The following is a 17,070-nucleotide window of genomic DNA, read 5'->3' as shown; positions in this document are numbered from 1 at the left end:
ATTTTTCATTACCAGACTCAAAGTCCCCAGTTAGAATGTCATGTTTTAAAACTATGCTGATGATTTTCCTCATCTCTCTCAATTCAGTGATAGAGAAGTAAAGCCTTGATTGCATTGCTACGTTTATTGAAGGGCAGAGGGTTCTGAGGCACAGGAAGGGTACAGCCTGCTTCTTTTCCTTCCAGTATTGTGTACCTTTCCTGCCAAACTGTGAAAGCAGGATTACAGAGCTGCTAGATCTCTTCATGAAAAGCTCTCTGCATTTTCATTCTATACATTTCTGTTGGCAGATGTTTGGCTTACTACATTTTATGCTGTGCAAATCAAACCACAACAAACAGGTCTTGAATAGAATTACAAGTTCTGCAGCCCTTCTGGAGGGGCCTTTAGTTTCCAGTAATTTCCATACTTGTTAACTCTATCTCATAATAATAGATTCCTCCAAATATAAACAGAATTACCCAAATTTGATCTGTTGCTTGCCGAACTCTAGCTCAGGTCAGACTGGAATAGCAGAGTTCGTATTCACCAAAATGGGGAGGAAGGTCTTAAAATGCAATAATACTAGTTTGTTGAAGTAATATTATACTTGCATTAGAGACAGAGCAGGAGTCTGAAAAATTAGGATGAGAAAACTGGAGCCTCATACGAAACAGGGACACAGGGTCAAGGGCTGAAAATTTTTTATGTTTAAAATTTTATGCATTTGAGATGCTGGAACAAACCATCTGTTTTTGCAACTTAAAGAAATTAATATTTAAGTGTGATTTTCCAATAAAACTATCTCATACATAATGTACACAGAAGCACCTCGATGAGCATCTCATTTTTACTTTAGTATCTCTCTTGTTTAAAAAAATGGAATTTAATTTGCATTGGAAATAGGTGTCATTTGCTTGGGCTGGTGCTGGACCTTGTGTATTCTTGGATGGCTCTTATGCCTAGTCTGAAATCATGTTTTTATACATTTACAGTGTTTACCTCTGCAAGACATGACCAAAATATGCTTGTGCTCTGGAGTTTGTTTAACTCCAGGAATGTGTAGGTGAAAGCAGGGAATACAAAGAATGAAAATTTGCATAAAGAGAAAAGGGTTGGAAGTGAAGGTGAGAACTAAGGCTGCATTCACAGAACACGATATGCCCACCAGGTCATATGTCCAGGGTCTGGGGCAGGTTAGACTTGCCATGTGTTATCTGAGCCCAAACAGAATTTCCCACAAGGCAAATTTCACCTATGTCCCAAATGGGAGGTTCCAAAATAAACTATTCCACAAGTGAGGTAAGCATCTACAGTAGAAGGGATTATTGTACCTTACAAGCTTCTTTCTAAAACCAGTTGAAGACATGGTATGCTGAAATATGAGTTTGGGAAAAAAAGAAATAAGCAAACAACAGCAGCAACAACAAAAGTCAATCTTCTTTTTTCCCAATTAAAGGTAATAAATTAATAAAAAAATAAAAATTCAAATGGCAATTGCTAATATTTATGGCAAATGAAGAGAGGAGACTAAGAAAAATTCCTGAGACTTGAGGCATTTATTTTGCTTTTTCCTTAAAGTTTGGAAAAACAATAGGACACAATTATTTAGTACTCAAAACACATTTATGAATAGATAACATCATAGACAAAAAAAGAAAGCACAGTGGAAAAGAAGTTTTGAGCCAAAAGGAAGCTTAACAGAAGGAGCAGCAGTCTTGTCTTCCTCACCAGTACAGGAGGACCCTCTGCACAATGAACTGGGGAAAATGAGGTAGCAGCTAGTAAGTAGCAGCAGTTTAGTTTAATTTGGGAAAATAGGAAGATTGTCATGAATGCCTCTGGAGCTTTTGCTTGAGGTGTTTTAAGCAAACAGTGTGGCCGTGTTGGAAACATGGAGAGACATAATTGAAGCAGGTAGGAAGAGATGCAGCATTTGCTCATATGTCTGAAGACACTCTGGGGGCCAACACCAAGAATAACATCCAATTTGTATGACAGAAAAGCCAATCACAGCTGAAAGTTAATAGGAAAAGCCTGAAGTCATGATGGCTATAGGTATCTGGATGTACCCCTTTGGGGGCCTGGTGGGTAATTCTATACACACAAAGCAAAGAAAACAAGAACAAACAAAAACAAACAAATGAACAAAACACAAATCAATGCAAAAAAAAAAAAAACCAAAAAAAAAAATCCACACCAAAAAAACTTCACAAGCAACCTTAAAAAAAACACAACCAAAGGAAAGAAAAAAATAAAGAAAAAAAAGGAGCTGGGGGAGAGGTTTTGTACTTATCTATAAAATTCATCAGATTGTTCATGTTGTTTCTGAAGCTTTAGTCCAAGATGAATACCAGTCTTTCAAACAATGTCTAGGCATGTTCTGAGCCAGGAACGTTTGGGAATCTCCGGCAAAGGCTACAGAGCCCCTCTGTCACCCTGTAATGACACCCCAGGAGCTGTCCCTGGATATAGAGTCCATCCAATAAGTACTCCTGGATCCTCACTCTCCTAGGATACCTCATCCCTAGAGAGACACACACACACACACACACACACACACACATACACATACACACACACTTATAAACCCAGCACAGTTTGGTAAGTAAAGGTGAAAAGGTATGTATATGATAAAAAGCAGAATGAGATTCTAAGTCGTAAATGTCAGCTAAGTGGGGAGGGGTGTGAGGGGAAAGGTAGATAATATGAATATGAGCATCTAAATTAGTTTCAGACTCAGCTGCTATTAAGATTCTTCAAGAAAGTAAAGTATTTAAGATAATGAAAAACATTGCAAATGTTCTTAGTTTCATTTGTTTACTGCTTTCACAAACTACTTCAAGAAACTCATTAATGGAAACTAATTGGAACAGGTTCTCTGTTCATGTCCAGTTTCTTTTATAATTGCTGAAGTCACTGATTTGCCATGAAACAGCTCCTATTTAATCTGTCTGATTAAAAAGGGCACTTTCTCTTGCTGTACTCATTCAAGTGGAAATGAATTGTTCACTGTCATGCACCAGGCTGTTCCCTTCATTTTATAAACCAAAGGATTAGGCAAATTTAGTCAAGGAGTCTTGAGGACTCTTCCCTCCCTCTATTCCATTCCTATCATGAGGTGAAACACTGCACTGATTATGAGACCTCTTTTTAATTTTTTGATTACATGAATTAATTGGACTTCCAGACTGGACTAAATTAATCTTCAGTAAATTATTTTCACGTAACTATGTTCCTTATTTGAAAGTAACGTGAAAATTCCTTCGTCCTAAAGAAAAGCTCAGTACAGAGTGCAAAAAACTGTTTCATTCAATCCCTCTTTCAGGATGAAAATGTGTGGGCTTGGAAAGGTTTGGTGAGGGAAGGGAAGGGAAGGGAAGGGAAGGGAAGGGAAGGGAAGGGAAGGGAAGGGAAGGGAAGGGAAGGGAAGGGAAGGGAAGGGAAGGGAAGGGAAGGGAAGGGAAGGGAAGGGAAGGGAAGGGAAGGGAAGGGAAGGGAAGGGAAGGGAAGGGAAGGGAAGGGAAGGGAAGGGAAGGGAAGGGAAGGGAAGGGAAGGGAAGGGAAGGGAAGGGAAGGGAAGGGAAGGGAAGGGAAGGGAAGGGAAGGGAAGGGAAGGGAAGGGAAGGGAAGGGAAGGGAAGGGAAGGGAAGGGAAGGGAAGGGAAGGGAAGGGAAGGGAAGGGAAGGGAAGGGAAGGGAAGGGAAGGGAAGGGAAGGGAAGGGAAGGGAAGGGAAGGGAAGGGAAGGGAAGGGAAGGGAAGGGAAGGGAAGGGAAGGGAAGGGAAGGGAAGGGAAGGGAAGGGAAGGGAAGGGAAGGGAAGGGAAGGGAAGGGAAGGGAAGGGAAGGGAAGGGAAGGGAAGGGAAGGGAAGGGAAGGGAAGGGAAGGGAAGGGAAATTAATTTTTTTTTTTTCTCCTAAAGACCAAAGGAAAAACAGTCAGTGGAACAGCAAATCTGTAACCATATTTATGTGTCACAAAAGAAATAGACTTTATTTATTTGCATACTTGTTTTGTTTTCCCTACTAAAGACCCCCAAAAGGTCTCCTTACTAATAAATTAACAGATTTGTTTTTCTAGGAAAGAGGCATATTCTACACTTTCTAGAATGGAAACATTCTCCATCCCAAAAAAGAAGCCATGATTCCTGCACCTAAAAATGACAGTAGGTCCAAGAAGTGCAGACATTTCCACAAATAGCTAAGAGTACATGCAAAACAAGCACAATATACTTTTCAGAGATGAGTTGCCTGTTGCAGAGATGGGGGACCTACCACTTAATATGGTAAGTATCAATTACAAAGGTGTGAATGTTCTTTTTGGCAGAATGCCTTAGCCCCAGTGTGATCTGACAAATCACCTGCTCCCCTTAAAATAAAAGGCCTCATCTTAATATTAAAGACTCAATTTACTCCAGAGTATAAAGAGTATTTAGAATATCACCTCTCCTCTTTCAAGCAGCTTATCAGTATCCTAACACTGACTTCTGGAGACAAGAAGTCTGCAATATTAAAGCTGACTAATTTTTGATCATGACTAAAATTTAATCTTTCCAAGAACTGAATTTCCTTGCAAAGGCATTTCAGGTGTGACCATGCTCCTCTTTGCAAAGTTTATCATGCAAATACATCTTACATGACTTTATCCAATCAGAGTTTATTTGTAAGGTTAGGCTATAAAGAGTGGACCTTATATTCACTCCAAAACATGGTTTTTCTCCTGTGCCGGATTTGTGTGGCCAAGCTTTGTTAGTGAAGAGGCTACATGGGGAGCTTCTGTGAAAAGCTGCCAGAAGCTTCCTCCATGTTCAGCACAGCCAATCCCTGGCAGCTCCAAAGATGGATGTTCTGCTGGTCAAGTCTGGGCCAATTAGAAATGGTGGTAACATATTTGAGAAGAAGAAAAAAAAATGTTATGGCACAGTTGCAACTGTGGCCAGAGAAGGGCAGGATGAGAACATGTGAGAGGAACAACTCTGCAAACACCTAGCTCAGTGGAGAAAGAGAGTGAGGAGACACTCCAGGTGCTGGAGCTGGAATTCCTCTGCAGCCAGTGGTGAAGACCATGGTGAGGCAGACGTGTCCTTGCTGAGGACCACAGGGATGCATATATTCACCTGCAGCCTGTGGAGGAGACCCACAGCAGAGCAGGGGGATGCCTGGAGGAGGCTGTGATCTTGTGGGAGACCCATGGAGAGAGGGGCCCGTGCACTGGAACTCCTTGGAGGACTGCACCCTATGGAAGAGTGACCCATGCTGCAGCAGTCTGGGGAGGATTGCTGCCTTTGCAATGGACTCATGTTGAAAAAGTTCATGGAGAACTAATTCCTGTGGAAGGGACTCAGCAGGGAAACAGGAGAAGGACTCTCTTCCCTGAGCAGCAGGCAAAACATCAGGTGTTGAACTGATCCCCATTCCCTGTCTCCCTGCGCTGCTGGGGAGGAGGTGGAGCTGAGAAGGGAGAGATGGGAGGAAGGCATTTCCAGGGTTTTACTTTACTTCTCATCATCCTGCTCTGATTTTTTTAACAATAAATTCAATTAATTTCTCTTTTAGATACATTAATAAGAATAATGCTAATATTTATAGCCTTTTTTGCTATGAAATGATGGTGTTTTATGAGTGAGTCTCCCAAACCTTATCTGAATTCATCCACCCTTTGTTATATTTTCTCTCCCCTGTCAAGCTGCAGAGGGGAGGGAGACAGAGCCTTTGGTGGGTGCCTGGGTTAAACCACTTTAACTTTTTAGTCTTTTTGGTACTTTGGCCAGGAAACCAGCCTGGATCAACTGCTTGGAAGACAGCTGTGCTCACCATTATAACACCAAAGCAGAAGGGGGGAACCTTCAAAGCTTTTAACCCCACAGAAAGAAACCATGCCCCAGTGCAATCCAAACCAAGGTTTGCAAAATTAGCAGACAGCTGTGATAGTGTATAACTTAAAGGGCAGGGGTGCTATCTAATTCCTTAGTTGCATGAAGAACTTCTGAAAGGGCCCTTCCTGCTCTCCCTTGAGGGTAATAAAGCTGAGTGAATTTTCGGTAATATGCCAGTGGGCTATGGTTTGTGCTGCACTGAATCTCTCTTGCACATTTTATCTGTTCTTAGGGCAAAATTGACTCTTAGACCTTCTGTAATTTCACCAAAATCAATTGGGTTGCCTGATGAACAATTCAGAGCTGAATTTAAGCCTCTGAGACACAAGTGATCCCTAACTAATTAACCTACAAACATTATTGTGCATTGACAGTTTGCCAAGGTACAGTCTGTACTGAAGACCCAAATCCATCAACATTTATGAAGTTTTCTTTTCCTTGGTTAAAATAGTATTCTCAGGTACAAGCTTTCTCCTAAATCAGTGCTGAAGTGAACCAGCATACACCACTGAAAAGCAAGCCTCTATGCCATAAAACATCTGATGGCAGAAAGTTGACTGCCAGAACAGTTAATAAATGAGAGTTGCAGCTTCATTTTCCATGGTACAGTTAATAATACTCAATAATGGCAAATATGAGAGAGCTGCTATTCCAAAAACAACACTTAGCAGGAAGGGTTTTGTGTTTGCAATACTGCAGTGCCCTGAAGCTTGAACAGCTTTTGCCCTCCTAAAGATTTGTTGTCATTTCTAAAAGGACTGTCATGGTTTAACCCCAGCCAGCAACCAAGACCCAGGCAGCTGCTCAGTGAAAGAGAGGAAGTAATCAGAAGGGTAAATGCTAGAAAACTCATGGCTTGAAATAATGATTGTTTAATAGCAAAAGTAAAAGCTGTATACACAAGCAAAGCAAAGCAAGGAATTAATTCACTGCTTCCTGTGGCCAGGCAGGTGTTCAGTCATCTCCACGAGAGTATATCTCCATCCCAATTACTTGGGAAGACACATGCCATCCCTCCAAGCATCCCAACTTCTTCCTTCCCTCCACTTTATACAGAGAATGATGTCATAAAAGGGTCTCAGATATCCCTTTGATCTGTTTGGGTCATGTGTCCTGGCTGTGTCTCCTCCCAGCTTCCTTGCCATTATGGCAGTAAGGAAAGCAGAAATGGCCTTGGCTCTGTATAAGCCCTGCCCAGGAATAACAAAAAGATCTCTATGTTGTCAGCCCTGTGTTCAGCACAAATCTAAAACACAGACTCATTACCAGCTACTGTGAAAAAAACTAACTTTATCCCAGCCTAAACCAGCACCCTGCCTTATCTCTGCACATGCACAATATTTAGCAGTAAGGCAGTGAAGAGTATTATACATTCCCAGACACATCTGCTAACATTGATCACCCCATTCATGAGACCAGTGAAACCTCATCAGAAATCTCAACATCTTGAGGTAGGATCACTGACAACATCAGTCAAAGGCAATACTGCTGCAGAAAGCATATTCATAGGCAAAACCTCACTTGGAAAAAAGATCCCTTTTGTCACCCTTATGAACTGAAAAGGTGTTTAAAAAGTAGAGGAGAAAAGGAAACATCACTTCCAAAATAATGAAAGTAGACATGTAGTATGGCACATAGTATGAGGCAAAAGGCACTTCCTCGGTAAAATTCTTTCCAGTGACTGTTCTTTTCAAATGGTGTGAAAATAATAACTGTGAAACACTAGGCTTCTTGCAATATTGATAATTCTTCTTTATATGAAGACCTCACTTCTTTTAAATTGCTACATACTCGTTTTCCAACAAAAAAATCCACTTCTGAGTACTACTCACTCTGACTCTTGGAGCAATTTCCATCACTTACTTCTCTGTTTTGACTCTGCTGCTCAAAACAGAACTATTATATTTTAATTGAATGAGATGAGGATACCATTTGCAGCTGCTAAATATTCTGTAAATGCTCAGTATGAAAGTCACCCATAACCTATGTTTCTGGTGTATTTGTTTTCTCAAGGTATCTTTTGGTATGAACAATGCAAAATTATTTCTCTTTTTCTATTCAGAAACTTTGATCAAAATCCAAAACTTGTAAATATCTGATAGTGATCATTATTTGATCATTATTTTTTGTTTGCTTCATTTTTTTTATTTTCTTCATAAATGACAGTTTACTAAAAGTTCTCTTGCTTCTCAGCACTGATTTTTTTACAAACAAGCAAAAAAGCCATTCTGATTTTAACCCTGACTTAATATGTACCCTATGTCATACATCATGTCAAATCAGCCTAAAAATCCTTTTTCTTTTTTTTTTTTTTTTTTTTTTTAAGGAAATATAGGGACAATGAGAATAGAAGATATATGAATTGTTATTCCAATTCAGTCATAATGTTATGGTTCAGAGCTTGTCCAGCTGTATTTTGCTTATTATTTACAGTAAGAAGACTGTGCCAGAGCATAGACAGAAAACAAAGGAGTAGTTTGTTTGGGTTTGATTTTTTAACATGATTTTTAAAACTGGTAACTGCTTTGGTCAGGCCTGAAAGTGGACAATTTTAGAGCTCAGTTTGTACTACTGAAACTAGTTTGAATTTTGATACTGAAAATAGTAGATTAAAATTATTTCATCTTCTCTGATCATTGCACTGATAAACAGTACTTATTTTATTATTCATCTACACCTGTCTTACATGCCTAACTTTGAAGTAATCTGCCTTTGTCCAGCTTTTCTGATGCAACAGTTCCCCTAACACCAAATATAGCCATTTCTAATATTTATACAAATTCCACTGTGAGTTAACATGTTTTGCCCCCAGGTTTGAAAAGGGGAACTAAGAAAAAAAATAAAACAAACAATTATAATCAGGATAAGTTTGTTAATACAAATGTACAATAGTATTAAATTCAAATAAAATATTTACTGAGGATAAGCAATATTTTTGGTACACTATGCAATTTACATTTCAAGTAGGAACAACTAATCTTCCACACATTCTGGTTTCTAATAATGAAACACACACACACACACACACACACACCCCAATGAAGAGAACAGAGTCTTCATTAGGAAACTATTTAAAAATAAATGTGTGAATATAAATGATCTATTTGTAGCCAAGCTCCAGCAGATTGAAAATGAAAGCCAAAAAGCAAGATGGCGTTGAACCATATTGCTTTTGAGAGCTGATTTATGTTGGGTTGTGGTACTTGAGTTATCCCCAGCTTATGAGTCCTGCATAACAGCAACAATATCAGTCTAACAGCAATGAAGATTTCTGCTTACTTAAATGGCTACTTACTTAATTTTCTAACAGTGCTGCAGATACCAATTAAACACAAGTGCACATTAACTGCTATATAGATGCTATTAGTTCTTCTTTTCCAGTTGGTAGCTCAAGACAAATAGCCAGGCTGCTCTTATAAAGATTACTGTGTGAGTACATGATTTTTAGGCTTCTGACAATTTGGAGCAAGTGAGAATAAAATTATTTCAATTGGTGTAAACATATGGTAAACTGATATACATATTTTACACCAAATATAAAAATAAAGAATCTCACATAGACCAATATATTTTTGTATGAGCACAGTTGCTTTTTGACCTGAGTAGTGTCTTCAATTTAGGGGGGGAAAAAAAATCATAAAACATAAAAAAAAAAAATCTCTGACAAAATTTGACATTTTTGAACTGATGGTTTCATTTCAAGTATGAAAATAGGGATGCTTATTTCTATCCAGTTTTTTGGTTTTTTTTTTTCATTTCCCTTGACTTTGCATTAATGAAAATACAGAATAACTGAATGTTTTGGGTTTTAAAGATCATCTAGTCAAATCTGGACAGAGACATGGACAGAGACATCTTCCACTACAACTTGTACTATTATAATAAACAGAAAATTAAAAATATTTTAGAATCATCAAGCCAAATATTTCAATGAAATTCCCCAGTACAGTATGTCTCCAGCTCTAGCCACAAAACATATACACATACATATACATATACATATACATATACATATACATATACATATACACACTCATATATTTTAAATCTATTTATACATATATATTTAGCACATATATTTATGCTGCAAATTTCTCTTATAAAATTTAATACAATCTGGGTTTCTATATCTAAAAAAATGCTACTTTTAGTTTCTCTTCTTTTGTTTGAATAGAGTACAAAACCTGGGGTTTGCTGGTGCACATACACAGCAAGGGCCCAGGGCCCAACAGTTCATAATACTTTATTTGCCAAATTAATTATTCCTTCCCCAAGGAATGAAATACAGGCAGGGTGGAGAACAGATTGAGTGCAGCCCTGAGGAGAAGAACTTCAGGGTCTTGGCTGATGAGAATCTAAACCTAACCCATCAATGTGCATTTACAGCCCTGAAACCCTACATCAAGAGCGTGGCCAGAAGAGGATGTGATTCTACCCCTGTATTCTTGTCCCATAAGGCTCCTCCTGGAGTACTGTGTTCAGGTCTCGGGCCCCCAATGCAACAAATATGTGGACCTGCTGGAGTGAGTCCAGAGGAGGCCACGAGGATGCTCAGAGGGCTGGATCACCTCTGATATGGAGACAAGCTGAGACAGTCAAGACTGTCCCACCCGGAGAAGAGAAGGCTTCAGAGAGACCTCATCACACACTCCAGTACCTAAAGGGGCTGCAGGAGATCTGGAGAGGAACTTTGGCAAGGGTAGGAAGTGATGGGACAAGAACTAATGACTTTAAGTGAAAGAGAGTAGGCTTAAATTAGATATTAAGAATAAATTCTTTACTATGACAATGGTGAGGTGCTGGCACAGATTGCCCAGAAAAATTGCGATCATCCCATACCTGTAAGTGTTCAAGGCCAGTAGGATTGGGTTTTGAGTAATATGGTCTATTGGGAGGTGTCTGCCCCAAACAGAGAGGTTAGAACTAGATGATCTTTAAGGGCTGTTCCAACCCAAAGCAGTCCATGGTTCTGTGATTCCATTATTTAGTGATTCTATGATTCTACTCAATGAGATTGCCCTAAGCAATTTCCTTTTGGATTCTTTAGGAAAAAAGGCAGCTAAACCAAACTATTGGTGATACAGTGCCAAGTTTTATTGTTTTATTTATCCAATCCATATTCAAAATGCTGGAAGCTACTGAGGGTCTACAGTAGTTTTACGGAGAGTGCTCCTGTATGGTGCTGGTACAGCTGTGTATCTGAGGACTTCCAGAATCGTAGATGTGAGCCTCTAACCTCTAGGCTTATGGTCAGCTTCCAAATATGGCCTTGGCTCTAAGGGTAGCCTGAAGTGGACAACATTGGCATTTTTCTTATGTAATGGTAAATTTGATTTTTGTTTATTTGGACAAGCTTATGGAAGTTCTCCTAGCCTTGATTTAAAATTATCTCCCTCAATTATCTGCAGACAATGATTAAAATCACTGCTTGCTTATTTTGGCCAATATTTTGTATGTATTCATTCACTTTGCAAATGCAAAAGCTACTAGATCTTTAACAAACATTTCCAATTTAAACTCTTAAGCATTCTGACTAGTAAAGGTAATAAGAAAGGAAGATGTATAGGCTTCCATTTCAACTCAGTGGAAAAATCTGAGGTTTATGGGGAAAAAATAGCATTCCAAATTTTTTTCTTTCTTTTGGTATAAAATAAATTTTTTATAGAATAAAAAAAAAACAAAAACAAAAAAGACAAAAAAAAAAAAGACATTTCCCTTAGCCGGAACTGGCTATTCTGTCCCAAGTATGTATTATTCAAGTTTTGTGCACTGAAGTCTACAAAGTTCTGAAAGTTCTGTGAATAACAAAATCCTACTGGAAAGAGCTGCTGTAAAATGTAGAATGCTTAGCACCATCAAACCAACACATTTTCAAATCCATCTGTATGTAGTCCATGGTACTTTGGTAGTTTTGACACTACAAGTGGTTTTCCCTTATGGAGATAGAGCTACAGTAAACAGTTTATTGAAAGAGCTTTTTACTTTTTTTTCCCCAATGTACACATAAATGCCTAACATTTGCCGCCAATTAAAATAATAAACAAACAGTATAAACTGCATAGATTAGAAAAGAGTATAATTGCCCTTTTCAGTCATATAAATAAGTGGTTGTCTTGCTACAGGGAAGATATAAACTAGGCAGGAAGAGACAAACTAGACTGGAATTCATTTTCACCTCTCAATGTGAAATCTTTTATTGTTTTTTCTGTGCTATGATGGTGGAATATAAAGCCTAAGTCTCAACAAAGCAATAATGCTGCATTGATGTGTTCCCAGTATCGAAGCCATAGGCAAGCAACACTACTTACTGTCGGGCCCCAATTCAAGGCTCCTTACAGCCCTCTGGGCATATCCAGACTAAATAGCTTTGAAAGGGGGAGCAGCACATTAGCAGTCCCTCAGAGACAATCTGAGTAGAGTTACTGCATAAAACCTGCAATTTAAATTATGTTAATAGTGCTGAAAGCTGCAAAGAAATTATTTATCAGAATCAGTGCAAGACCCTAGAGTTTATGCATTTTTTACACGGTACTTCCATCCCCTCACTGCAGTCCCAGGTCTCTCATACAAACCTTTATATGTCACCAGGAAAAGGAAATCTGTCATTTATAACATCTGTGCTTTGACCAGCTGTGGTTCTTTAATTCCATTCATGCCAGGGCTTCTCTGTGTCTATTCCACTGAGTGGGTTGAACCACTGTTAGTGTCACAAACACATCAAAGCCTTCGGTTCCCTCCCAGCATGGGATGGAATGAGATAACATTCTGTGAATGATGACCTCTGGAAGTGTTCAAGGCCAGGTTGGATGGGATTTTGAGCAACCTGGTCTAGTGCAAGGTGTCCCTACCTATGGCAAAGGGGCTGGAACTGGATGATCTTTAAGGTTCCTTCCAATCCAAACCATTCTACAACTCTCTGATTGTATATGTGACAGGTGGAACAGACCATGGCCATCCTCACTGCTGAGACTTGCAAGGTAAAGTGCTTCAAAGCACTGATGCTTTGAAGCATAAGTTATGCATCTGCCTACACTGGTGTCACATAAGTCAGAAATGTAATTTTTGTATATTTGGGAATGACCACTTTTTCACTGCATGCTAATAATTAAGAACTTGACCTTGGAACGCAACAGCTTGAAATGAGAATTGTCCAAGCCCAGGTTTCTCACTGTGAATGTGTATGTATAACAGCCTTCATGGGTCAGAAAAAAAAACAGTGAAAACCCCCCCAAGAACAGAGTTGGGAGAGGGATAGGATATGTATAAATTATCTGAAGAAACTCCCAAAAGATTAATTAGTTTGTTTCTGGGACAACTATGTGGCAATCTCGCTGATTATGAGAATGTTCAGCAGAGGATGCTTCTGTTGGAAATGACTTGGAAATAAAATTTTAGGAAATTTAAGGGAAGAAATTTAGGAAATTTCTTTAAGGAAACAAAATTAGATTGTCTCCAGTCCCAATTTTATCCTCTCTGATTTCACAGTGCTCTGATTTTTCAGCTACTGTAAGGAGGGAGAGCTGCTCAGCAGAATGCCATTTGAGATGACTGAATGGCATTCCTACAATGGCAAGAGGTTTGCATTCAAAATTTCTTCAAGAGAGACACTGCTGCATGGCAGGACCTGATTCCCACTTTACTAATACCAGCTCAAATCAGCAGGAAGCTAATGAAGTCAACAGACTATCAAGAACAATGGGGTTAGACCCACATTAAATGTGTGTGAAAATCAGCGGGAAAAGATAATGGCTCAACCTATCTGTATGTACTTTTAAATTTGCAATTTGTGAAAATACCAAGCATGAGAAAAATCAAAGGTAATCATGTAATATAAATGGGTCCATTTAGTTCTGACATTAAAAGGTGGGTGTCATCTTCCAAGCTTTTAGGTCTCTAATAATTTCATTCTACTTTTCCATTATTCATAGCCTTTCACAGTTTATTGAATCGCTCAAGACTATTCACCCTTTCTTTTTCATCTTTTTATTCCAGTTCTAAAATCTGTGTGTGCGTACAAGCTTAGGAAGAAATGTAAAAGAGCTACTTAGCATTTGAAGGAGTGCTGCAAACAGTTATTTCAAGCCTTTTGTTCTAAAATAAAATAAAAAGCCAAGGGAGGAGACTTTTCAAATTTGTTTCAGAAGAGTTTTATCACTAAGGTTTAAGACGAAGATTTTTTTTCTCCTGGCATAAGCCATCATCAGTCTGTGGTGCTGCTCTAATTTGCACCACCTGAGGATTGGAAGTGACATAAAGTGAACAACTAAAAAGTAAGAGTCTACACGTGACTAACATCTGTCACATTGCTTAATATACTGTTGCTCAAGGAATGAAGTGACAAGAATTGGTGTAGTGCCAAAAAATAGAACAGGAAAAAAGCTTCAACTTCGTAATTTACTGCATGATTTCAACACTCCTACAATTATCTTAGCAATTCAACGAATAGAAATAAAGGAGTACATGTTAATATTAGTGGAAAATGATTGGGCACTTTTATAATATCTTCAATGATGACCTGTTGCAGGTATTTTTGAAGAATGACTTTTACAATCACATGCAGCCCAGCCCAAGGTTCTCTTATAGGATCTTTCTCATGGATAAATTGTATTTTCTTCTATTGACTTATTGAGTAAGAAGACCGTAAAAACAAGCACTGAATACCATGAAAACATGGGGACAGTGCACACATGCAATGGCATGCAGTCACACAAGTAAAAATCACCCTCTCTTTAGAAAAAGTGCCTTAGGGAAGCTGTGGGCAGAAGCCAATCTCAGAGTCTACATACCAATAAAGAATGTTGCTCTGGATGTTTTGTGAATCACCTTGGAAATGAGACCTTAGCGTTGTGGATGTTACGAGAAAAAGAATTATAGGATTATGCCAAGATATTGCAGAAGAAATCTCATAGCCCTGGAGCCCAAAGGCAGAAGTCACTCCATTGGTTAGTTAAAATATACCTAAGTTCAAGATGTGTAGTATTATGATTGGCCTTCATACTTTATACTGTTAACAGAATATCACTAGTTATAAATGTAATAATATGTGGGACTCTTTCTTATAAAACAATAGACAAATTTTTACAGTATGTCTACTTTGAGTTCTAATAGAAACAAGAAGACTGAAGTATAGAATATGTGATTAAGATTGATAGTACTCATTAATAAAAGAATTCAGGGAAAGGAAGAGTATGTCAGCATAGGGGAAATAGACAAGCTTTGCAAGTTGATAACCCAAAAGTAGGTGCTGTTCTTCTGCATTTTAAACTCTACATCAGTAGAAAGAGAACAAAACATCCTAGCATGTGTGTGTGTGTGTGTGTGTGTTGTCATTTACTACTAGAAGAGTACTCAGACTCCTTCTGTACTGCAGCTATGCCAACTTATCAATAAGCAATAATAAAAATGAGATGCGTACAGATGCTCCGGGGGGACAACACCTTGTTGACTGAAAGTATCCATCTTTTATAAACCATCATGCAAGATTTTCTTCAGGCATCACATGAAAAATAATACAAAGGAAACCTAGATGGCAACTGCCAGAAGATATGCAATATACAATTTTCCCTTGAATCATTTCATTTTTGAGGCAACCCTAAAATGTATTTGCCCATAGTCAAGTGAATCCTGGGAACACCATTAATTGTAGGGTCAAGTCAGACACAAATATTTCTTCCTTCTAAAAATGCTGCAAAAATACTTAAATTATTTAGAAGACACCTTTGAGTTAGGTGACATCCATGTTTGAGTGGTCATATGTCTGGTCTGAAAAAAGAACTACATTACCACGCATTTTGTTACTCCAAAAGCCATGACACCCTGATCATGTTTATAGTACTTAGGCTAAGAGCTGGTTAATACCAGATTTTTGGAAGAATGGGAAAAGTGAGGACATTTCTGTCTTTGGACTACATAGACATAGGTGGAAATGTTGTACAATGCCCACCCCTTCTCCCAGCTATCATGATGAGGAGAACCGAAAGCAGATCTACAGAGATTTGTTGAAAGCAAATCTAAAGAGAAAGAGAAATAAGCCAATACATAAGAATCAGTTATTTCTGTCTGACACACATATTTTTGAGTACCATTTATCAAATTTAGAGCAAGTTACAGTCCTATTATGGCACCAGTTATTTAAAGAAAAAAATCTATCCTGACCTTCAGAGTCAGGGTCCCCAAAAAATTGTTCATGTGTGCTTTTCCATATCACCCATTCACACACGTTGTATTCATGGCTTCAAAAATCCCAGTCTAAGCCAAAATCATGGAGAGACACACTCTCCAACAAAATACAGGCATATACTACATGTGACAATTTCCCTCTAAACACGCCATAGCTGTGCAATGCTATTTTGATGTACTGTTTCTGTAACAGAGTATGGGTGCCCTTCTCCAGACTGCTCAACAGATGGCAAGGGAAAGTCATATATATGTCCTCAGCAGCTAACCCCATATGGGGCTTGCAAAAAAAAAAAATGCAGAAAGATACAGCAACATGACAGAATCCATTACTGGCTTTTAATCCTGATAGTAATGCAGAGCTGAGCCATGAGCACAGCTGTATGTGCCTTCGGGAGAACACTTTGCCCAGCTCTAGTTCAGAAACAGATCATTAGAAGTAAATCAATATAACCTGCCGTTCTTCTTCACTCTGTCCTCTTTCAGAAAACTAATCAGCAGCACTGTGCTGGATATTGAGAGCTATATTCTGGCTGTACCAATTCACATCAGACTGAAAACCAGAGGAAATCAAAAGCAGAAAAAAGAGAGAATTTTTTCTTTCTACAGAGAAGTGAGGGTAAAAAGTCACTTGCAAAGAAAATGCTCATACTGTTTCCAGGATTTGAAAACCATGATGTGATAACCTGCATCTGTAATTTCTGTGCAGGAAGAGACAGAAAATTTTATTTTGCTGGTTGAAGCTTTTGAAGTGTTTTTTATAGTACTGTTTCCATATTTTTGTGGTATATAGTAATATGCCAAGTCCTAAACATTTGTGATACACAGTAGAAGACCACTGTCATGAGCAACTTAAACATACTATTCTTTTGCATCCTTTGTTTCATGACTGAAAAAAAGATATCAAGAAACCAGGTATTTGTGTGAGACTGCAAAATACATATTTGACAATGCTGTACTGAATTATGGAGCCTTGAATGCCAAGACCCTGCCTTAACCATAGCACAGCTCTTATCTTCCTGGTCTAGTTATTCTACAA

At 38.5% G+C, this 17,070-nt stretch overlaps 1 protein-coding gene and 1 long non-coding RNA gene across 2 annotated transcripts in view; one reads left to right on the top strand and one right to left on the bottom strand.

Annotated features, from left to right (window-relative positions):
* The window catches only part of TENM4 (teneurin transmembrane protein 4), a 1,355,518-nt gene that overhangs the window by 1,214,983 nt on the left and 123,465 nt on the right, over positions 1 to 17,070 (bottom strand). The window lies entirely within an intron of this gene.
* Positions 12,590 to 13,967, top strand: LOC111926529 (uncharacterized). Its single transcript, XR_002863041.2, has 4 exons — positions 12,590 to 12,656; positions 12,791 to 12,832; positions 13,341 to 13,431; positions 13,848 to 13,967. It is a non-coding gene; the product is annotated as an uncharacterized LOC111926529 (long non-coding RNA).

Source organism: Cyanistes caeruleus, chromosome 3 (genome assembly GCF_971803275.1).
Source record: "Cyanistes caeruleus chromosome 3, bCyaCae1.hap1.1, whole genome shotgun sequence".
Taxonomy (NCBI): domain Eukaryota; kingdom Metazoa; phylum Chordata; class Aves; order Passeriformes; family Paridae; genus Cyanistes; species Cyanistes caeruleus.
Note: the sequence above shows the minus strand (reverse complement) of the source record. Positions and strands in the feature narration are given on the sequence as shown.